The sequence below is a fragment of the Rhopilema esculentum genome, chromosome 20, assembly GCF_057945365.1.
Source record: "Rhopilema esculentum isolate cy_ngs chromosome 20, ASM5794536v1, whole genome shotgun sequence".
Classification (NCBI taxonomy): Eukaryota; Metazoa; Cnidaria; class Scyphozoa; order Rhizostomeae; family Rhizostomatidae; genus Rhopilema; species Rhopilema esculentum.
The window spans coordinates 4,738,093-4,758,013 of NC_142834.1; the positions used below are offsets into that span (position 1 = coordinate 4,738,093).

The 19,921-nt window shown below is 33.3% G+C and overlaps 1 protein-coding gene across 1 annotated transcript in view; it reads left to right on the forward strand.

The window, feature by feature from the left end:
• Window positions 1-19,921, forward strand: part of LOC135687877 (uncharacterized) — a 131,074-nt gene that overhangs the window by 17,542 nt on the left and 93,611 nt on the right. The gene's annotated exons all lie outside the window — the stretch shown is intronic.

Sequence of the window (19,921 nt, forward strand, 5' to 3'; positions counted from 1 at the left end):
ATCCTCCATAATGCTCATCCTTAGATTGATCGACGTTTATAACATTATTCAATTGATAAATATGAAATTATAAAATGATTCAAGAAAGTAAAACTGATTTTAGATAGTTAAGTGAAAATGTCTAACTTTGTACGATTTCAACAATTTTTCTATTCGGTTACAATTGAGTATAAAACTATAAGTTGAACTAGGAAGGTAACACAGATTTTGGAGTGTTTGTTGAAAATGTCTAAATTTTATACGATCTGAACATTTTCTATTTGGCTACGATTGAGCCATTTTCCATAATGTTCATGTTTAATTTGATCGACATTTTTTACTTATTTAAATTGATAAATAGAAAAAATAACCTAAACTAAAAATTGTAAAACTGAACGTGTAGAGTTTGTTGAAAATGTCTAAATTTTATGCAATTTTAACAATGTTCCATTTGGCTCCGATTGATAAATATCAAAATATAACATAAACTAAAAATTTAAAACTGAACGTGTAGAGTTTGTCGAAAATGTCTAAATTTTATACAATTTTAACAATGTTCCATTTGGCTCCGATTGATAAATATCAAAATATAACATAAACTAAAAATTTAATACTGAACGTGTAGAGTTTGTCGAAAATGTCTAAATTTTATACAATTTTAACAATGTTCCATTTGCCTCCGATATAGCGATCTTCCATAATGTTCATGTTTAATTTGATGGACATTTTTTACTTCACTAATTTGTTAAATGTCAAAACATAATATAAAATAAAAATGAAACACTGAAATGTTCATGTTTAGTTGGATCGATATTCATAACTTTATTCAATAGATAAATGTCAAACTTGAAGGTGAACTAAAAAGGTAACATTTTGTTATAAGAACAACTAATTTTTGCCGACGCTTGATGCTCTTATTTTTTGGACAACTCCAGGCTCGGGTTCAAACACAATGATACAATTTTTTGTTTTAGGGGCCAGCCCTGATAGATAAGTGTGAAAACAGCCATATTTTTCAAAATAACACTATTTTTCTCATACAGCTTAACTTCTTGTAATATTTGGGGGGTAAAGCCGTCTTGCCCCCCCCCCCCCCCCTGTATCTCGGTCCGTGCCTGGATGTTCTTAATGTTGTTTTAATTTCAAAATTGATTTTCTATATCTGCAGGACATAAATACTATCTAAGTCCACTAAATAATAATTTTGCATGACACTTTTTGTAGCACCGTTCAGTGAAACCTGCATTGATTTATTAACACAAGAGAAAATGTGTCCATGGGTCATAATTATTAAAAAAAGCTTGCGATTACTGCCTAGGATCTTGTCAATGTGGTGAATATTAGACCTCAGACCTTCTCTTCCTGGGCAGGGCCATCATTTAAAACCAGTTTTCACCACTGGCTAAACTACGTTTCCCTTTCTGCTTTGGCAGACGATTTTGATACCGCCGCATCATAAATTTCCCACGTTGCCTCTCTTGAATAATAATGTTTTTAGAGGATGAATATCCCTTTACAAAGTAAAATTTGCTCTACGTATGACAAGAGGATAATAATTTCTAAGTGTCCTGTGCCATCCTATTTCAAAGCTTATCAATCAATACTGTTTCAATCTAGTTTTGGACGTTATAAGAGCTATAAAAACTCAAGAAATACAAGACAAATATACAAATAAAATTGAACATTAAAGATTTGAGATACAAAATGGTATACCAGTAAAGCACTGGACGAGGATAGGTGACAAAACAGTCTATTTACAAATCTTTGTCTTGGAAATTTATTTATGATCAATAAGATAAAAAGGCCAAATAAAATTCAAAACATTACTTGGTTCCATGTTTAGGGTATTCGTACAAAAGTCAATCAGTAAAAAAAACTGATTTACAAATTATTATCCATCGTAGTCTTTCTATAAGTTTCAAATCTGTTTTATACTAGACTTTCATAATACGAAACAATAATACCTAATTGTGGTTCTTATTTCGTGAAACTTTGTTATCGTGAATTGCTTTAGGCTGTTCTTTATTGCTGAATACATATGGCATTGGGGTGAAAGTGATATTTACAAATACAAAAGCGAAGCAACTGTATAGGCTGCAACCCTGCCCTTCTACCGGGGGGCTTCAATGCATTGGCTTAAATTGTCGGCCATGTTTGATTACAACACAAGCTTTGTGTTTAGCGACAACAAGAAGCAGATAGATCAGGAATTCAAATTTCACCTTTAAAGAGATAAATAAATCAATGTCCAAGAAGAGAATAAACGTTATTTACCTCATTTTCCGTTTATTGGTAAGAGTTTACAGAATCACTGAGTAAACCAAGGATTTCACAGAAAATAAATCTTCAAAATATCATGGCGGGACTCTGTTCAACGAAATTTGGCGGGCTTTTCGAAGGTCTCTGTTTTGGCGGTCTTTCATGGCAAAGCATTCTTGCCTCACCCTCTTTACAATGATATGATTGGTTGATAAGAACAACAAGCCAGCATGATTGACAGGATCCCATATTGTTATTTTAATATCGTTCATTTTTATTGGTTAGTTTCAAACAATCCCTCTGCCACATATAAAACTGAATGGCGCCAATGAGCCTTCAGTTCCTCCTTCTGATAAGTGGTGCCGGTCTCCGTCTATTGACGTCGCACACAACACTGTCAGAATGGTATCCCGAAGGAGACAAAGGGATATGGTGGGGGCTAGCCTGTACTCTGACTTGTGGTGCCGGTCTCCGTCTATTGACGTTGCACACAACGCTTGTCAGATAGAGGGTATTCCTAGGAGACAAAGGGATACCTTCGTTGGCTAGCCCCCGACGAGGAACCTTTTTTTGGCCTTCAAGGCAGAGTGATATAGGTCTCACAGTAAACAGTGAGAAATGCCTAGCGCAACATATAGCCTCTCCTCTGCAGCTCATCCCCGCCTTCTCGTGGTGTTGGCTGTTTTCGCCAATGGGGCAACTGAGTCGGGGCGAACGTCCAGCGCCCTAGAAATTAAACTGGACAAAAATTGCCGTAGGGTTTAAACTACTTCTCCAAAACACCCGGTCAGTATAGAGCACTATATATTTTCAACCATATGGCATAAATATAAAGATTTACTCCATTTTTAAATGTCCTCCATACGTTATAAAAGAGAAGTTGTTCATAAATACGAGGGTATAGTTTAAAGGGTATGAAAAAGTAGCATAAAGCCAATGAATCCTTGCTTCCCCAATTCTTATTCCACAGTATCTATTTTGTAAAATATAATTTTTAGATTCTGTTTTATTGTTAGGGGCAGTCTTTCGCTAACATATTTAACAGTCCCATACCCAGAATGAATAATCTGAAATAACAGTCCTAGTAGAAAATATAAATTGTCTTGATTACCCAATTTTTTTAGTCATAGTAAAATGACATCCTCCATCTCATCCCCACCTTTTTTGTCGATGCCAATCGTCTAATACAGACGGGGCAAAAAATGAATATAATTTATAAACAGATGATTCAACTACAAACATAAATTAGATACTGTAGTTAAAAACAAAAACCCTTTAAGTTATACATTCGTTGGAAAGCACACTTTAAATATTTTGCTACAGGATACAAATAAGAACGAATAGTGAAGGAGAAGTATGCTGAATATTTCAAAATCAACAGGTCATGGAAAGAAAAAAATAAAGCAATGTGCAGTATTTAAGATTTGATTATTTACGTTGTTGTAATGTTGTTGGAAGAACCCGACTCAAATATTTGCCATATCAAAACATTGATAGTTTGTTGAAATTTTCCAGATTTAATAAGATTTCATAAAACATCTATCAAGCTCTTATAAGGGGCACAATAGCAATGTTCATCTTTAGCTTGATCGGCTTTTTCTTATTTCATCATATACATAATATCAAACTATAGGATGAACTAAAAAGGTAATACTAATTTTGGATAGAAAGTTGATAATGTCTAAATTTTATACACTTTAAACAATTCTATTTTTGCCTCCGATTGAACAATGATTCGTAGTGTTCATTTTTAAGTTGATCGACATTTTTTACTTATTTTATACGATCGCAACACTTTTCTATTTAACTCCAAATTGGCGATCCTCCATAATGCTGATCTTTAGTGTCATTGAAATTTATCACTTTATTCAACAACTCTCTATTTGGCCACCATTGAGTATCAAGCTATAAGTTTATTTAAGAAGGGCAGACTGAATGCTGAAAGTTTGTTGAAAATGTCTAAATTTTATACGATTTCAACAACTCTCTATTTGGCTATGTTTGAGTATCGAGCTATAAGTTAAACTAAGAAGGGCACACTTCATTCTTAAAGTTTGTTGAAAATGTCTTAATTTTATACGATTCCAACAACTCTCTTTTTGGCCACCTATGAGTATCAAGCTATAAGTTTATTTAAGAAGGGCAGACTGAATGCTGAAAGTTTGTTGAAAATGTCTAAATTTTATACGATTTCAACAACTCTCTATTTGGCTATGTTTGAGTATCGAGCTATAAGTTAAACTAAGAAGGGCACACTTCATTCTTAAAGTTTGTTGAAAATGTCTAAATTTTATACGATTTCAACAACTCTCTATCTGGCCACCATTGAGTATCAAGCTATAAGTTTATTTAAGAAGGGCAGACTGAATGCTGAAAGTTTGTTGAAAATGTCTAAATTTTAAACGATTTCAACAACTCTCTATTTGGCTATGTTTGAGTATCGAGCTATAAGTTAAACTAAGAGGGGCACACTGAATTCTAAAAGTTTGTTGAAAATGTCTAATTTTTATACGATTACAACAACTCACTATTTAGCTACCTTAAAGTATCAAGCTATAAGTTTAACTAAGAGGGACACACTGAATTCTGAAAGTTTGTTGGAAATGTCTAAATTTTATACGATTTCACCAACTCTCTAGTTGGCCACTATTGAGTATCAAGCTATAAGTTTAACTAAGAGGGGCACACTGAATTCTGAAAGTTGGTTGAAAATGTCTAAATTTTATACGATTTCACCAACTCTCTAGTTGGCCACTATTGAGTATCAAGCTATAAGTTTGACTAAGAGGGACACACTGAATTCTAAAAGTTTGTTGAAAATGTCTAATTTTTATACGATTACAACAACTCACTATTTAGCTACCTTAAAGTATCAAGCTATAAGTTTAACTAAGAGGGACACACTGAATTCTGAAAGTTTGTTGGAAATGTCTAAATTTTATACGATTTCACCAACTCTCTAGTTGGCCACTATTGAGTATCAAGCTATAAGTTTAACTAAGAGGGGCACACTGAATTCTGAAAGTTTGTTGGAAATGTCTAAATTTTATACGATTTCACCAACTCTCTAGTTGGCCACTATTGAGTATCAAGCTATAAGTTTGACTAAGAGGGACACACTGAATTCTAAAAGTTTGTTGGAAATGTCTAAATTTTATACGATTTCAACAACTCTCTAGTTGGTCACTATTGGGTATCAAGCTATAAGCTTAACTAAAAGGGGCACACTGAATTCTGAAAGTTTGTTGAAAATGTCTAATTTTTATACGATTTCAACAACTCTCTACTTGGCCACGTTTGAGTATCAAGCTATAAGTTTAACTAAGAGGGGCACACTGAATTCTGAAAGTTTGTTGAAAATGTCTACATTTTATACAATTTCAACAACTCTCTAGTTGGCCACCTTTGAGTATCAAGCTATAAGTATAACTAAGAAGGGCACACTGAATTCTGAAAGTTTGTTGAAAATGTCTAAATTTTATACGATTTCAACAACTCTCTATTTGGCCACCTTTGATTATCAAGCTATCAGTTTAACTAAGAGGGGCACACTGAATTCTGAAAGTTTGTTGAAAATGTCTAAATTTTATACGATTTCAACAACTCTCTATTTGGCTACCATTTAGCATCAAGCTATAAGTATAACTAAGAGGGGCACACTGAATTCTGAAAGTTTGTTGAAAATGTCTAAATATTATACGATTTGAACAACTCTCTACTTGGCCACCTTTGAGTATAAAGCTATAAGTTTAACTAAGAGGGGCACACTGAATTCTGAAAGTTTGTTGAAAATGTCTACATTTTATACGATTTCAACAACTCTCTTTTTGGCCACCTTTGAGAATCAAGCCATAAGTTTAACTAAGAGGGGCACACTGAATTCTGAAAGTTTGTTAAAAATGTCTAAATTTTATACGATTACAACAACTCTCTATTAAGCCACCTTTAAGTATCAAGTTATAAGTTTAACTAAGAGGGGCACACTGAATTCTGAAAGTTTGTTGAAATTACCTAATTTTTATACAATTTGAACAATTCTCTATTTGGCCACCTTGGAGTATCAAGCTATAAGTTTAACTAAGATGGGTACATTGAATTCTGAAAGTTTGTTGAAAATGTCTAATTTTTATGCGATTTCAACAACTCTCTATTTGGCCACCTTCGATTATCAAGCTATAAGTTTAACTAAGAGGGGCACACTGAATTCTGAAAGTTTGTTGAAAATGTCTAAATTTTATACGATTTCAACAACTCTCTTTTTGGCCACCTTTGAGTATCAGGCTATAAGTTTAACTAAGAGGGGCACACTGAATTCTGAAAGTTTGTTGAAAATGTCTAAATTTTATACGATTTCAACAACTCTCTATTTGGTTACGATTGAGTATGAAGCTATCAGTTGAACTAAGAAGGGCACACTGAATTAGGAAAGTTTGTTGAAAATGTCTAAATTTTATACGATTTCAACAACTCTCTATTTGGTTACGATTGAGTATCAAGCTATCAGTTGAACTAAGAAGGGCACACTGAATTAGGAAAGTTTGTTGAAAATGTCTAAATTTTATACGATTTCACCAACTCTCTATTTGGCCACCAATGAGTATCAAGCTATAAGTTTAACTAAGAGGGGCACACTGAATTCTGAAAGTTTGTTGAAAATGCCTAATTTTTATCCAATTTCCACAACTCTCTATTTGGCCACCTTGTAGTATCAAGCTATAAGTTTAACTAAGAGGGGCACACTGAATTCTGAAAGTTTGTTGAAAATGTCTAAATTTTATACGATTTCAACAACTCTCTTTTTGGCCACCTTTGAGAATCCAGCCATAAGTTTAACTAAGAGGGGCACACTGAATTCTGAAAGTTTGTTAAAAATCTCTAAATTTTATACGATTTCAACAACTCTCTATTTGGTTACGATTGAGTATCAAGCTATCAGTTGAACTAAGAAGGGCACACTGAATTAGGAAAGTTTTTTGAAAATGTCTAATTTTTATACGATTACAACAACTCTCTATTAAGCCACCTTTAAGTATCAAGCTATAAGTTTAACTAAGAGGGGCACACTGAATTCTGAAAGTTTGTTGAAAATCTCTAAATTTTATACGATTTCAACAACTCTCTATTTGGTTACGATTGAGTATCAAGCTATCAGTTGAACTAAGAAGGGCACACTGAATTAGGAAAGTTTGTTGAAAATGTCTAATTTTTATACGATTACAACAACTCTCTATTAAGCCACCTTTAAGTATCAAGCTATAAGTTTAACTAAGAGGGGCACACTGAATTCTGAAAGTTTGTTGAAAATCTCTAAATTTTATACGATTTCAACAACTCTCTACTTGGCCACCTTTCACTATCAAGCTATAAGTTTAACTAAGAGGGGCACACTGACTTCTAAAAGTTTGTTGGAAATGTCTAAATTTTATACGATTTCAACAACTCTCTAGTTGGCCACTATTGAGTATCAAGCTATAAGTTTAACTAAGAGGGGCACACTGAATTAGGAAAGTTTGTTGAAAATGTCTAATTTTTATACGATTACAACAACTCTCTATTAAGCCACCTTTAAGTATCAAGGTATAAGTTTAACTAAGAGGGGCACACTGAATTCTGAAAGTTTGTTGAAAATCTAAAAATTTTATACGCTTTCAACAACTCTCTATTTGGCCACCTTTTAGTATCAAGCTATAAGTTTAACTAAGTGGGGAACACTGAATTCTGAACGTTGTTGAAAATGTCTAAATTTTATACGATTTCAACAACTCTCTAGTTGGCCACTATTGAGTATCAAGCTATAAGTTTAACTAAGAGGGGCACACTGAATTCTGAAAGTTTGTTGAAAATGTCTAAATTTTATACGATTTCACCAACTCTCTATTTGGCCACCATTGAGTATCAAGCTATAAGTTGAACTAAGAAGGGTACACTGAATTCAGAAAGTTCGTTGAAAATGTCTAATTTTTATACGATTACAACAACTCTCTAGTTGGCCACTATTGAGTATCAAGCTGTAAGTTGATATAGGAAGGGCACACTGAATTCTGAAAGTTTGTTGAAAATGTCTAAATTTTATACGATTTCACCAACTCTCTATTTGGCCACCATTGAGTATCAAGCTATAAGTTTAACTAAGAGGGGCACACTGAATCCTGAAAGTTTGTTGAAAATGCCTAATTTTTATACAATTTGAACCATTCTCTATTTGGCCACCTTGGAGTATCAAGCTATAAGTTTAACTAAGAGGGGTACACTGAATTCTGAAAGTTTGTTGAAAATGTCTAGTTTTTATACGATTTCAACAACTCTCTATTTGGCCACCTTTGATTATCAAGCTATAAGTTTAACTAAGAGGGACACACTGAATTCTGAAAGTTTGTTGAAAATGTCTAAATTTTATACGATTTCAACAACTCTCTTTTTGGCCACCTTTGAGTATCAAGCTATAAGTTTAACTAAGAGGGGCACACTGAATTCTGAAAGTTTGTTGAAAATGTCTAAATTTTATACGATTACAACAACTCTCTATTAAGCCACCTTTAAGTATCAAGGTATAAGTTTAACTAAGAGGGGCACACTGAATTCTGAAAGTTTGTTGAAAATCTCAAAATTTTATACGCTTTCAACAACTCTCTATTTGGCCACCTTTTAGTATCAAGCTATAAGTTTAACTAAGTGGGGAACACTGAATTTTGAACGTTTGTTGAAAATGTCTAAATTTTATACGATTTCAACAACTCTCTAGTTGGCCACTATTGAGTATCAAGCTTTAAGTTTAACTAAGAGGGGCACACTGAATTCTGAAAGTTTGTTGAAAATCTCTAAATTTTATACGATTTCAACAACTCTCTATTTGGCCACCTTTGAGTATCAAGCTTTAAGTTTAACTAAGAGGGGCACACTGAATTCTTAAAGTTTGTTGGAAATGTCTTAATTTTATACGATTTCAACAACTCTCTATTTGGCAACCATTGAGTATCAAGCTATAAGTTTAACTAAGAGGGGCACACTGAATTCTGAAAGTTTGCTGAAAATGTGTAAATTTTATACGATTTCAACAACTCTCTAGTTGGTTACGATTGAGTATCAAGGTATCAGTTGAACTAAGAAGGGCACACTGAATTAGGAAAGTTTGTTGAAAATGTCTAATTTTTATACGATTACAACAACTCTCTATTAAGGCACCTTTAAGTATCAAGCTATAAGTTTAACTAAGAGGGGCACACTGAATTCTGAAAGTTTGTTGAAAATGTCTAAATTTTATACGATTTCAACAACTCTCTTTTTGGCCACCTTTGAGTATCAAGCTATAAGTTTAACTAAGAGGGGCACACTGAATTCTGAAAGTTTGTTGAAAATGTCTAAATTTTATACGATTACAACAACTCTCTATTAAGCCACCTTTAAGTATCAAGGTATAAGTTTAACTAAGAGGGGCACACTGAATTCTGAAAGTTTGTTGAAAATCTCAAAATTTTATACGCTTTCAACAACTCTCTATTTGGCCACCTTTTAGTATCAAGCTATAAGTTTAACTAAGTGGGGAACACTGAATTTTGAACGTTTGTTGAAAATGTCTAAATTTTATACGATTTCAACAACTCTCTAGTTGGCCACTATTGAGTATCAAGCTTTAAGTTTAACTAAGAGGGGCACACTGAATTCTGAAAGTTTGTTGAAAATCTCTAAATTTTATACGATTTCAACAACTCTCTATTTGGCCACCTTTGAGTATCAAGCTTTAAGTTTAACTAAGAGGGGCACACTGAATTCTTAAAGTTTGTTGGAAATGTCTTAATTTTATACGATTTCAACAACTCTCTATTTGGCAACCATTGAGTATCAAGCTATAAGTTTAACTAAGAGGGGCACACTGAATTCTGAAAGTTTGCTGAAAATGTGTAAATTTTATACGATTTCAACAACTCTCTAGTTGGTTACGATTGAGTATCAAGGTATCAGTTGAACTAAGAAGGGCACACTGAATTAGGAAAGTTTGTTGAAGATGTCTAATTTTTATACGATTACAACAACTGTCTATTAAGCCACCTTTAAGTATCAAGCTATAAGTTTAACTAAGAGGGGCACACTGAATTCTGAAAGTTTGTTGAAAATCTCTAAATTTTATACGATTTCTACAACTCTCTATTTGGCCACCTTTGAGTATCAAGCTTTAAGTTTAACTAAGAGGGGCACACTGAATTCTGAAAGTTTGTTGGAAATGTCTAAATTTTATACGATTTCAACAACTCTCTAGTTGGCCACTATTGAGTATCAAGCTATAAGTTTAACTAAGAAGGGCACACTGAATTCTGAAAGTTTGTTGAAAATGTCTAAATTTTATACGATTTCACCAACTCTCTATTTCGCCACCATTGAGTATCAAGCTATCAGTTGAACTAAGAAGGGCACACTGAATTAGGAAAGTTTGTTGAAAATGTCTAGATTTTATACGATTACAACAACTCTCTATTAAGCCACCTTCAAGTATCAAGCTATAAGTTTAACTAAGAGGGGCACACTGAATTCTGAAAGTTTCTTGAATATGTCTAAATTTTGTACGATTTCAACAACTCTCTATTTGGTTACGATTGAGTATCAAGCTATCAGTTGAACTAAGAAGGGCACACTGAATTAGGAAAGTTTGTTGAAAAAGTCTAATTTTTATACGATTACAACAACTCTCTATTAAGCCACCTTTAAGTATCAAGCTATAAGTTTAACTAAGAGGGGCACACTGAATTCTGAAAGTTTGTTGAAAATCTCTAAATTTTATACGATTTCAACAACTCTCTACTTGGCCACCTTTGACTATCAAGCTATAAGTTTAACTAAGAGGGGACACTGACTTCTGAAAGTTTGTTGGAAATGTCTAAATTTTATACGATTTCAACAACTCTCTAGTTGGCCACTATTGAGTATCAAGCTATAAGTTTAACTAAGAGGGGCACACTGAATTCTGAAAGTTTGTTGAGAATGTCTAAAATTTATACGATTTCACCAACTCTCTATTTGGCCACCATTGAGTATCAAGCTATAAGTTTAACTAAGAAGGGCACACTGAAGTCTGAAAGTTTGTTGAAAATGTCTAAATTTTATACGATTTCACCAACTCTCTATTTGGCCACCAATGAGTATCAAGCTATAAGTTTAACTAAGGGGGGCACACTGAATCCTGAAAGTTTGTTGAAAATGTCTAAATTTTATACGATTTCAACAACGCTCTTTTTGGCCAACTTTGAGTATCGAGCTATAAGTTTAACTAAGAGGGGCACACTGAATTCTGAAAGTTTGTTGAAAATGTCTAAATTTTATACGATTTCAACAACTCTCTATTTGGTTACGATTGAGTATCAAGCTATCAGTTGAACTAAGAAGGGCACACTGAATTAGGAAAGTTTGTTGAAAATGTCTAATTTTTATACGATTACAACAACTCTCTAGTTGGCCACTATTGAGTATCAAGCTGTAAGTTGATATAGGAAGGGCACACTGAATTCTGAAAGTTTGTTGAAAATGTCTAAATTTTATACGATTTCACCAACTCTCTATTTGGCCACCATTGAGTATCAAGCTATAAGTTTAACTAAGAGGGGCACACTGAATCCTGAAAGTTTGTTGAAAATGCCTAATTTTTATACAATTTGAACCATTCTCTATTTGGCCACCTTTGATTATCAAGCTATAAGTTTAACTAAGAGGGACACACTGAATTCTGAAAGTTTGTTGAAAATGTCTAAATTTTATACGATTTCAACAACTCTCTTTTTGGCCACCTTTGAGTATCAAGCTATAAGTTTAACTAAGAGGGGCACACTGAATTCTGAAAGTTTGCTGAAAATGTGTAAATTTTATACGATTTCAACAACTCTCTAGTTGGTTACGATTGAGTATCAAGGTATCAGTTGAACTAAGAAGGGCACACTGAATTAGGAAAGTTTGTTGAAGATGTCTAATTTTTATACGATTACAACAACTGTCTATTAAGCCACCTTTAAGTATCAAGCTATAAGTTTAACTAAGAGGGGCACACTGAATTCTGAAAGTTTGTTGAAAATCTCTAAATTTTATACGATTTCTACAACTCTCTATTTGGCCACCTTTGAGTATCAAGCTTTAAGTTTAACTAAGAGGGGCACACTGAATTCTGAAAGTTTGTTGGAAATGTCTAAATTTTATACGATTTCAACAACTCTCTAGTTGGCCACTATTGAGTATCAAGCTATAAGTTTAACTAAGAAGGGCACACTGAATTCTGAAAGTTTGTTGAAAATGTCTAAATTTTATACGATTTCACCAACTCTCTATTTCGCCACCATTGAGTATCAAGCTATCAGTTGAACTAAGAAGGGCACACTGAATTAGGAAAGTTTGTTGAAAATGTCTAGATTTTATACGATTACAACAACTCTCTATTAAGCCACCTTCAAGTATCAAGCTATAAGTTTAACTAAGAGGGGCACACTGAATTCTGAAAGTTTCTTGAATATGTCTAAATTTTGTACGATTTCAACAACTCTCTATTTGGTTACGATTGAGTATCAAGCTATCAGTTGAACTAAGAAGGGCACACTGAATTAGGAAAGTTTGTTGAAAAAGTCTAATTTTTATACGATTACAACAACTCTCTATTAAGCCACCTTTAAGTATCAAGCTATAAGTTTAACTAAGAGGGGCACACTGAATTCTGAAAGTTTGTTGAAAATCTCTAAATTTTATACGATTTCAACAACTCTCTACTTGGCCACCTTTGACTATCAAGCTATAAGTTTAACTAAGAGGGGACACTGACTTCTGAAAGTTTGTTGGAAATGTCTAAATTTTATACGATTTCAACAACTCTCTAGTTGGCCACTATTGAGTATCAAGCTATAAGTTTAACTAAGAGGGGCACACTGAATTCTGAAAGTTTGTTGAGAATGTCTAAAATTTATACGATTTCACCAACTCTCTATTTGGCCACCATTGAGTATCAAGCTATAAGTTTAACTAAGAAGGGCACACTGAAGTCTGAAAGTTTGTTGAAAATGTCTAAATTTTATACGATTTCACCAACTCTCTATTTGGCCACCAATGAGTATCAAGCTATAAGTTTAACTAAGGGGGGCACACTGAATCCTGAAAGTTTGTTGAAAATGTCTAAATTTTATACGATTTCAACAACGCTCTTTTTGGCCAACTTTGAGTATCGAGCTATAAGTTTAACTAAGAGGGGCACACTGAATTCTGAAAGTTTGTTGAAAATGTCTAAATTTTATACGATTTCAACAACTCTCTATTTGGTTACGATTGAGTATCAAGCTATCAGTTGAACTAAGAAGGGCACACTGAATTAGGAAAGTTTGTTGAAAATGTCTAATTTTTATACGATTACAACAACTCTCTAGTTGGCCACTATTGAGTATCAAGCTGTAAGTTGATATAGGAAGGGCACACTGAATTCTGAAAGTTTGTTGAAAATGTCTAAATTTTATACGATTTCACCAACTCTCTATTTGGCCACCATTGAGTATCAAGCTATAAGTTTAACTAAGAGGGGCACACTGAATCCTGAAAGTTTGTTGAAAATGCCTAATTTTTATACAATTTGAACCATTCTCTATTTGGCCACCTTTGATTATCAAGCTATAAGTTTAACTAAGAGGGACACACTGAATTCTGAAAGTTTGTTGAAAATGTCTAAATTTTATACGATTTCAACAACTCTCTTTTTGGCCACCTTTGAGTATCAAGCTATAAGTTTAACTAAAAGGGGCACACTGAATTCTGAAAGTTTGTTGAAAATGTCTAAATTTTATAGGATTACAACAACTCTCTATTAAGCCACCTTTAAGTATCAAGGTATAAGTTTAACTAAGAGGGGCACACTGAATTCTGAAAGTTTGTTGAAAATCTCAAAATTTTATACGCTTTCAACAACTCTCTATTTGGCCACCTTTTAGTATCAAGCTATAAGTTTAACTAAGTGGGGAACACTGAATTTTGAACGTTTGTTGAAAATGTCTAAATTTTATACGATTTCAACAACTCTCTAGTTGGCCACTATTGAGTATCAAGCTATAAGTTTAACTAAGGGGGGCACACTGAATCCTGAAAGTTTGTTGAAAATGTCTAAATTTTATACGATTTCAACAACGCTCTTTTTGGCCAACTTTGAGTATCGAGCTATAAGTTTAACTAAGAGGGGCACACTGAATTCTGAAAGTTTGTTGAAAATGTCTAAATTTTATACGATTTCAACAACTCTCTATTTGGTTACGATTGAGTATCAAGCTATCAGTTGAACTAAGAAGGGCACACTGAATTAGGAAAGTTTGTTGAAAATGTCTAATTTTTATACGATTACAACAACTCTCTAGTTGGCCACTATTGAGTATCAAGCTGTAAGTTGATATAGGAAGGGCACACTGAATTCTGAAAGTTTGTTGAAAATGTCTAAATTTTATACGATTTCACCAACTCTCTATTTGGCCACCATTGAGTATCAAGCTATAAGTTTAACTAAGAGGGGCACACTGAATCCTGAAAGTTTGTTGAAAATGCCTAATTTTTATACAATTTGAACCATTCTCTATTTGGCCACCTTGGAGTATCAAGCTATAAGTTTAACTAAGAGGGGTACACTGAATTCTGAAAGTTTGTTGAAAATGTCTAGTTTTTATACGATTTCAACAACTCTCTATTTGGCCACCTTTGATTATCAAGCTATAAGTTTAACTAAGAGGGACACACTGAATTCTGAAAGTTTGTTGAAAATGTCTAAATTTTATACGATTTCAACAACTCTCTTTTTGGCCACCTTTGAGTATCAAGCTATAAGTTTAACTAAGAGGGGCACACTGAATTCTGAAAGTTTGTTGAAAATGTCTAAATTTTATAGGATTACAACAACTCTCTATTAAGCCACCTTTAAGTATCAAGGTATAAGTTTAACTAAGAGGGGCACACTGAATTCTGAAAGTTTGTTGAAAATCTCAAAATTTTATACGCTTTCAACAACTCTCTATTTGGCCACCTTTTAGGATCAAGCTATAAGTTTAACTAAGTGGGGAACACTGAATTTTGAACGTTTGTTGAAAATGTCTAAATTTTATACGATTTCAACAACTCTCTAGTTGGCCACTATTGAGTATCAAGCTTTAAGTTTAACTAAGAGGGGCACACTGAATTCTGAAAGTTTGTTGAAAATCTCTAAATTTTATACGATTTCAACAACTCTCTATTTGGCCACCTTTGAGTATCAAGCTTTAAGTTTAACTAAGAGGAACACTGAATTCTTAAAGTTTGTTGGAAATGTCTTAATTTTATACGATTTCAACAACTCTCTATTTGGCAACCATTGAGTATCAAGCTATAAGTTTAACTGAGAGGGGCACACTGAATTCTGAAAGTTTGCTGAAAATGTGTAAATTTTATACGATTTCAACAACTCTCTAGTTGGTTACGATTGAGTATCAAGGTATCAGTTGAACTAAGAAGGGCACACTGAATTAGGAAAGTTTGTTGAAGATGTCTAATTTTTATACGATTACAACAACTGTCTATTAAGCCACCTTTAAGTATCAAGCTATAAGTTTAACTAAGAGGGGCACACTGAATTCTGAAAGTTTGTTGAAAATCTCTAAATTTTATACGATTTCTACAACTCTCTATTTGGCCACCTTTGAGTATCAAGCTTTAAGTTTAACTAAGAGGGGCACACTGAATTCTGAAAGTTTGTTGGAAATGTCTAAAATTTATACGATTTCAACAACTCTCTAGTTGGCCACTATTGAGTATCAAGCTATAAGTTTAACTAAGAAGGGCACACTGAATTCTGAAAGTTTGTTGAAAATGTCTAAATTTTATACGATTTCACCAACTCTCTATTTCGCCACCATTGAGTATCAAGCTATAAGTTGAACTAAGAAGGGCACACTGAATTAGGAAAGTTTGTTGAAAATGTCTAGATTTTATACGATTACAACAACTCTCTTTTTGGCCACCTTCAAGTATCAAGCTATAAGTTTAACTAAGAGGGGCACACTGAATTCTGAAAGTTTCTTGAATATGTCTAAATTTTGTACGATTTCAACAACTCTCTATTTGGTTACGATTAAGTATCAAGCTATCAGTTGAACTAAGAAGGGCACACTGAATTAGGAAAGTTTGTTGAAAAAGTCTAATTTTTATACGATTACAACAACTCTCTATTAAGCCACCTTTAAGTATCAAGCTATAAGTTTAACTAAGAGGGGCACACTGAATTCTGAAAGTTTGTTGAAAATCTTTAAATTTAATACGATTTCAACAACTCTCTTTTTGGCCACCTTTGAGTATCAAGCTATAAGTTTAACTAAGAGGGGCACACTGAATTCTGAAAGTTTGTTGAAAATGTCTAAATTTTATAGGATTACAACAACTCTCTATTAAGCCACCTTTAAGTATCAAGGTATAAGTTTAACTAAGAGGGGCACACTGAATTCTGAAAGTTTGTTGAAAATCTCAAAATTTTATACGCTTTCAACAACTCTCTATTTGGCCACCTTTTAGTATCAAGCTTTAAGTTTAATTAAGAGGGGCACACTGAATTCTGAAAGTTTGTTGGAAATGTCTAAATTTTATACGATTTCAACAACTCTCTAGTTGGCCACTATTGAGTATCAAGCTTTAAGTTTAACTAAGAGGGGCACACTGAATTCTGAAAGTTTGTTGAAAATCTCTAAATTTTATACGATTTCAACAACTCTCTATTTGGCCACCTTTGAGTATCAAGCTTTAAGTTTAACTAAGAGGGGCACACTGAATTCTTAAAGTTTGTTGGAAATGTCTTAATTTTATACGATTTCAACAACTCTCTATTTGGCAACCATTGAGTATCAAGCTATAAGTTTAACTGAGAGGGGCACACTGAATTCTGAAAGTTTGCTGAAAATGTGTAAATTTTATACGATTTCAACAACTCTCTAGTTGGTTACGATTGAGTATCAAGGTATCAGTTGAACTAAGAAGGGCACACTGAATTAGGAAAGTTTGTTGAAGATGTCTAATTTTTATACGATTACAACAACTGTCTATTAAGCCACCTTTAAGTATCAAGCTATAAGTTTAACTAAGAGGGGCACACTGAATTCTGAAAGTTTGTTGAAAATCTCTAAATTTTATACGATTTCTACAACTCTCTATTTGGCCACCTTTGAGTATCAAGCTTTAAGTTTAACTAAGAGGGGCACACTGAATTCTGAAAGTTTGTTGGAAATGTCTAAAATTTATACGATTTCAACAACTCTCTAGTTGGCCACTATTGAGTATCAAGCTATAAGTTTAACTAAGAAGGGCACACTGAATTCTGAAAGTTTGTTGAAAATGTCTAAATTTTATACGATTTCACCAACTCTCTATTTCGCCACCATTGAGTATCAAGCTATCAGTTGAACTAAGAAGGGCACACTGAATTAGGAAAGTTTGTTGAAAATGTCTAGATTTTATACGATTACAACAACTCTCTATTAAGCCACCTTCAAGTATCAAGCTATAAGTTTAACTAAGAGGGGCACACTGAATTCTGAAAGTTTCTTGAATATGTCTAAATTTTGTACGATTTCAACAACTCTCTATTTGGTTACGATTGAGTATCAAGCTATCAGTTGAACTAAGAAGGGCACACTGAATTAGGAAAGTTTGTTGAAAAAGTCTAATTTTTATACGATTACAACAACTCTCTATTAAGCCACCTTTAAGTATCAAGCTATAAGTTTAACTAAGAGGGGCACACTGAATTCTGAAAGTTTGCTGAAAATCTTTAAATTTTATACGATTTCAACAACTCTCTACTTGGCCACCTTTGACTATCAAGCTATAAGTTTAACTAAGAGGGGACACTGACTTCTGAAAGTTTGTTGGAAATGTCTAAATTTTATACGATTTCAACAACTCTCTAGTTGGCCACTATTGAGTATCAAGCTATAAGTTTAACTAAGAGGGGCACACTGAATTCTGAAAGTTTGTTGAAAATCTCTAAATTTTATACGATTTCTACAACTCTCTATTTGGCCACCTTTGAGTATCAAGCTTTAAGTTTAACTAAGAGGGGCACACTGAATTCTGAAAGTTTGTTGGAAATGTCTAAAATTTATACGATTTCAACAACTCTCTAGTTGGCCACTATTGAGTATCAAGCTATAAGTTTAACTAAGAAGGGCACACTGAATTCTGAAAGTTTGTTGAAAATGTCTAAATTTTATACGATTTCACCAACTCTCTATTTCGCCACCATTGAGTATCAAGCTATCAGTTGAACTAAGAAGGGCACACTGAATTCTGAAAGTTTGTTGAAAATGTCTAAATTTTATACGATTTCAACAACTCTCTTTTTGGTTACGATTGAGTATCAAGCTATCAGTTGAACTAAGAAGGGCACACTGAATTAGGAAAGTTTGTTGAAAAAGTCTAATTTTTATACGATTACAACAACTCTCTATTAAGCCACCTTTAAGTATCAAGCTATAAGTTTAACTAAGAGGGGCACACTGAATTCTGAAAGTTTGCTGAAAATCTTTAAATTTTATACGATTTCAACAACTCTCTACTTGGCCACCTTTGACTATCAAGCTATAAGTTTAACTAAGAGGGGACACTGACTTCTGAAAGTTTGTTGGAAATGTCTAAATTTTATACGATTTCAACAACTCTCTAGTTGGCCACTATTGAGTATCAAGCTATAAGTTTAACTAAGAGGGGCACACTGAATTCTGAAAGTTTGTTGAGAATGTCTAAAATTTATACGATTTCACCAACTCTCTATTTGGCCACCATTGAGTATCAAGCTATAAGTTTAACTAAGAAGGGCACACTGAAGTCTGAAAGTTTGTTGAAAATGTCTAAATTTTATACGATTTCACCAACTCTCTATTTGGCCACCAATGAGTATCAAGCTATAAGTTTAACTAAGGGGGGCACACTGAATCCTGAAAGTTTGTTGAAAATGTCTAAATTTTATACGATTTCAACAACGCTCTTTTTGGCCAACTTTGAGTATCGAGCTATAAGTTTAACTAAGAGGGGCACACTGAATTCTGAAAGTTTGTTGAAAATGTCTAAATTTTATACGATTTCAACAACTCTCTTTTTGGTTACGATTGAGTATCAAGCTATCAGTTGAACTAAGAAGGGCACACTGAATTAGGAAAGTTTGTTGAAAATGTCTAATTTTTATACGATTACAACAACTCTCTATTAAGGCACCTTTAAGTATCAAGCTATAAGTTTAACTAAGAGGGGCACACTGAATTCTGAAAGTTTGTTGAAAATGTCTAAATTTTATACGATTTCAACAACTCTCTTTTTGGCCACCTTTGAGTATCAAGCTATAAGTTTAACTAAGAGGGGCACACTGAATTCTGAAAGTTTGTTGAAAATGTCTAAATTTTATACGATTACAACAACTCTCTATTAAGCCACCTTTAAGTATCAAGGTATAAGTTTAACTAAGAGGGGCACACTGAATTCTGAAAGTTTGTTGAAAATCTCAAAATTTTATACGCTTTCAACAACTCTCTATTTGGCCACCTTTTAGTATCAAGCTATAAGTTTAACTAAGAGGGGCACACTGAATTCTGAAAGTTTGTTGAAAATGTCTAAATTTTATACGATTACAACAACTCTCTATTAAGCCACCTTTAAGTATCAAGGTATAAGTTTAACTAAG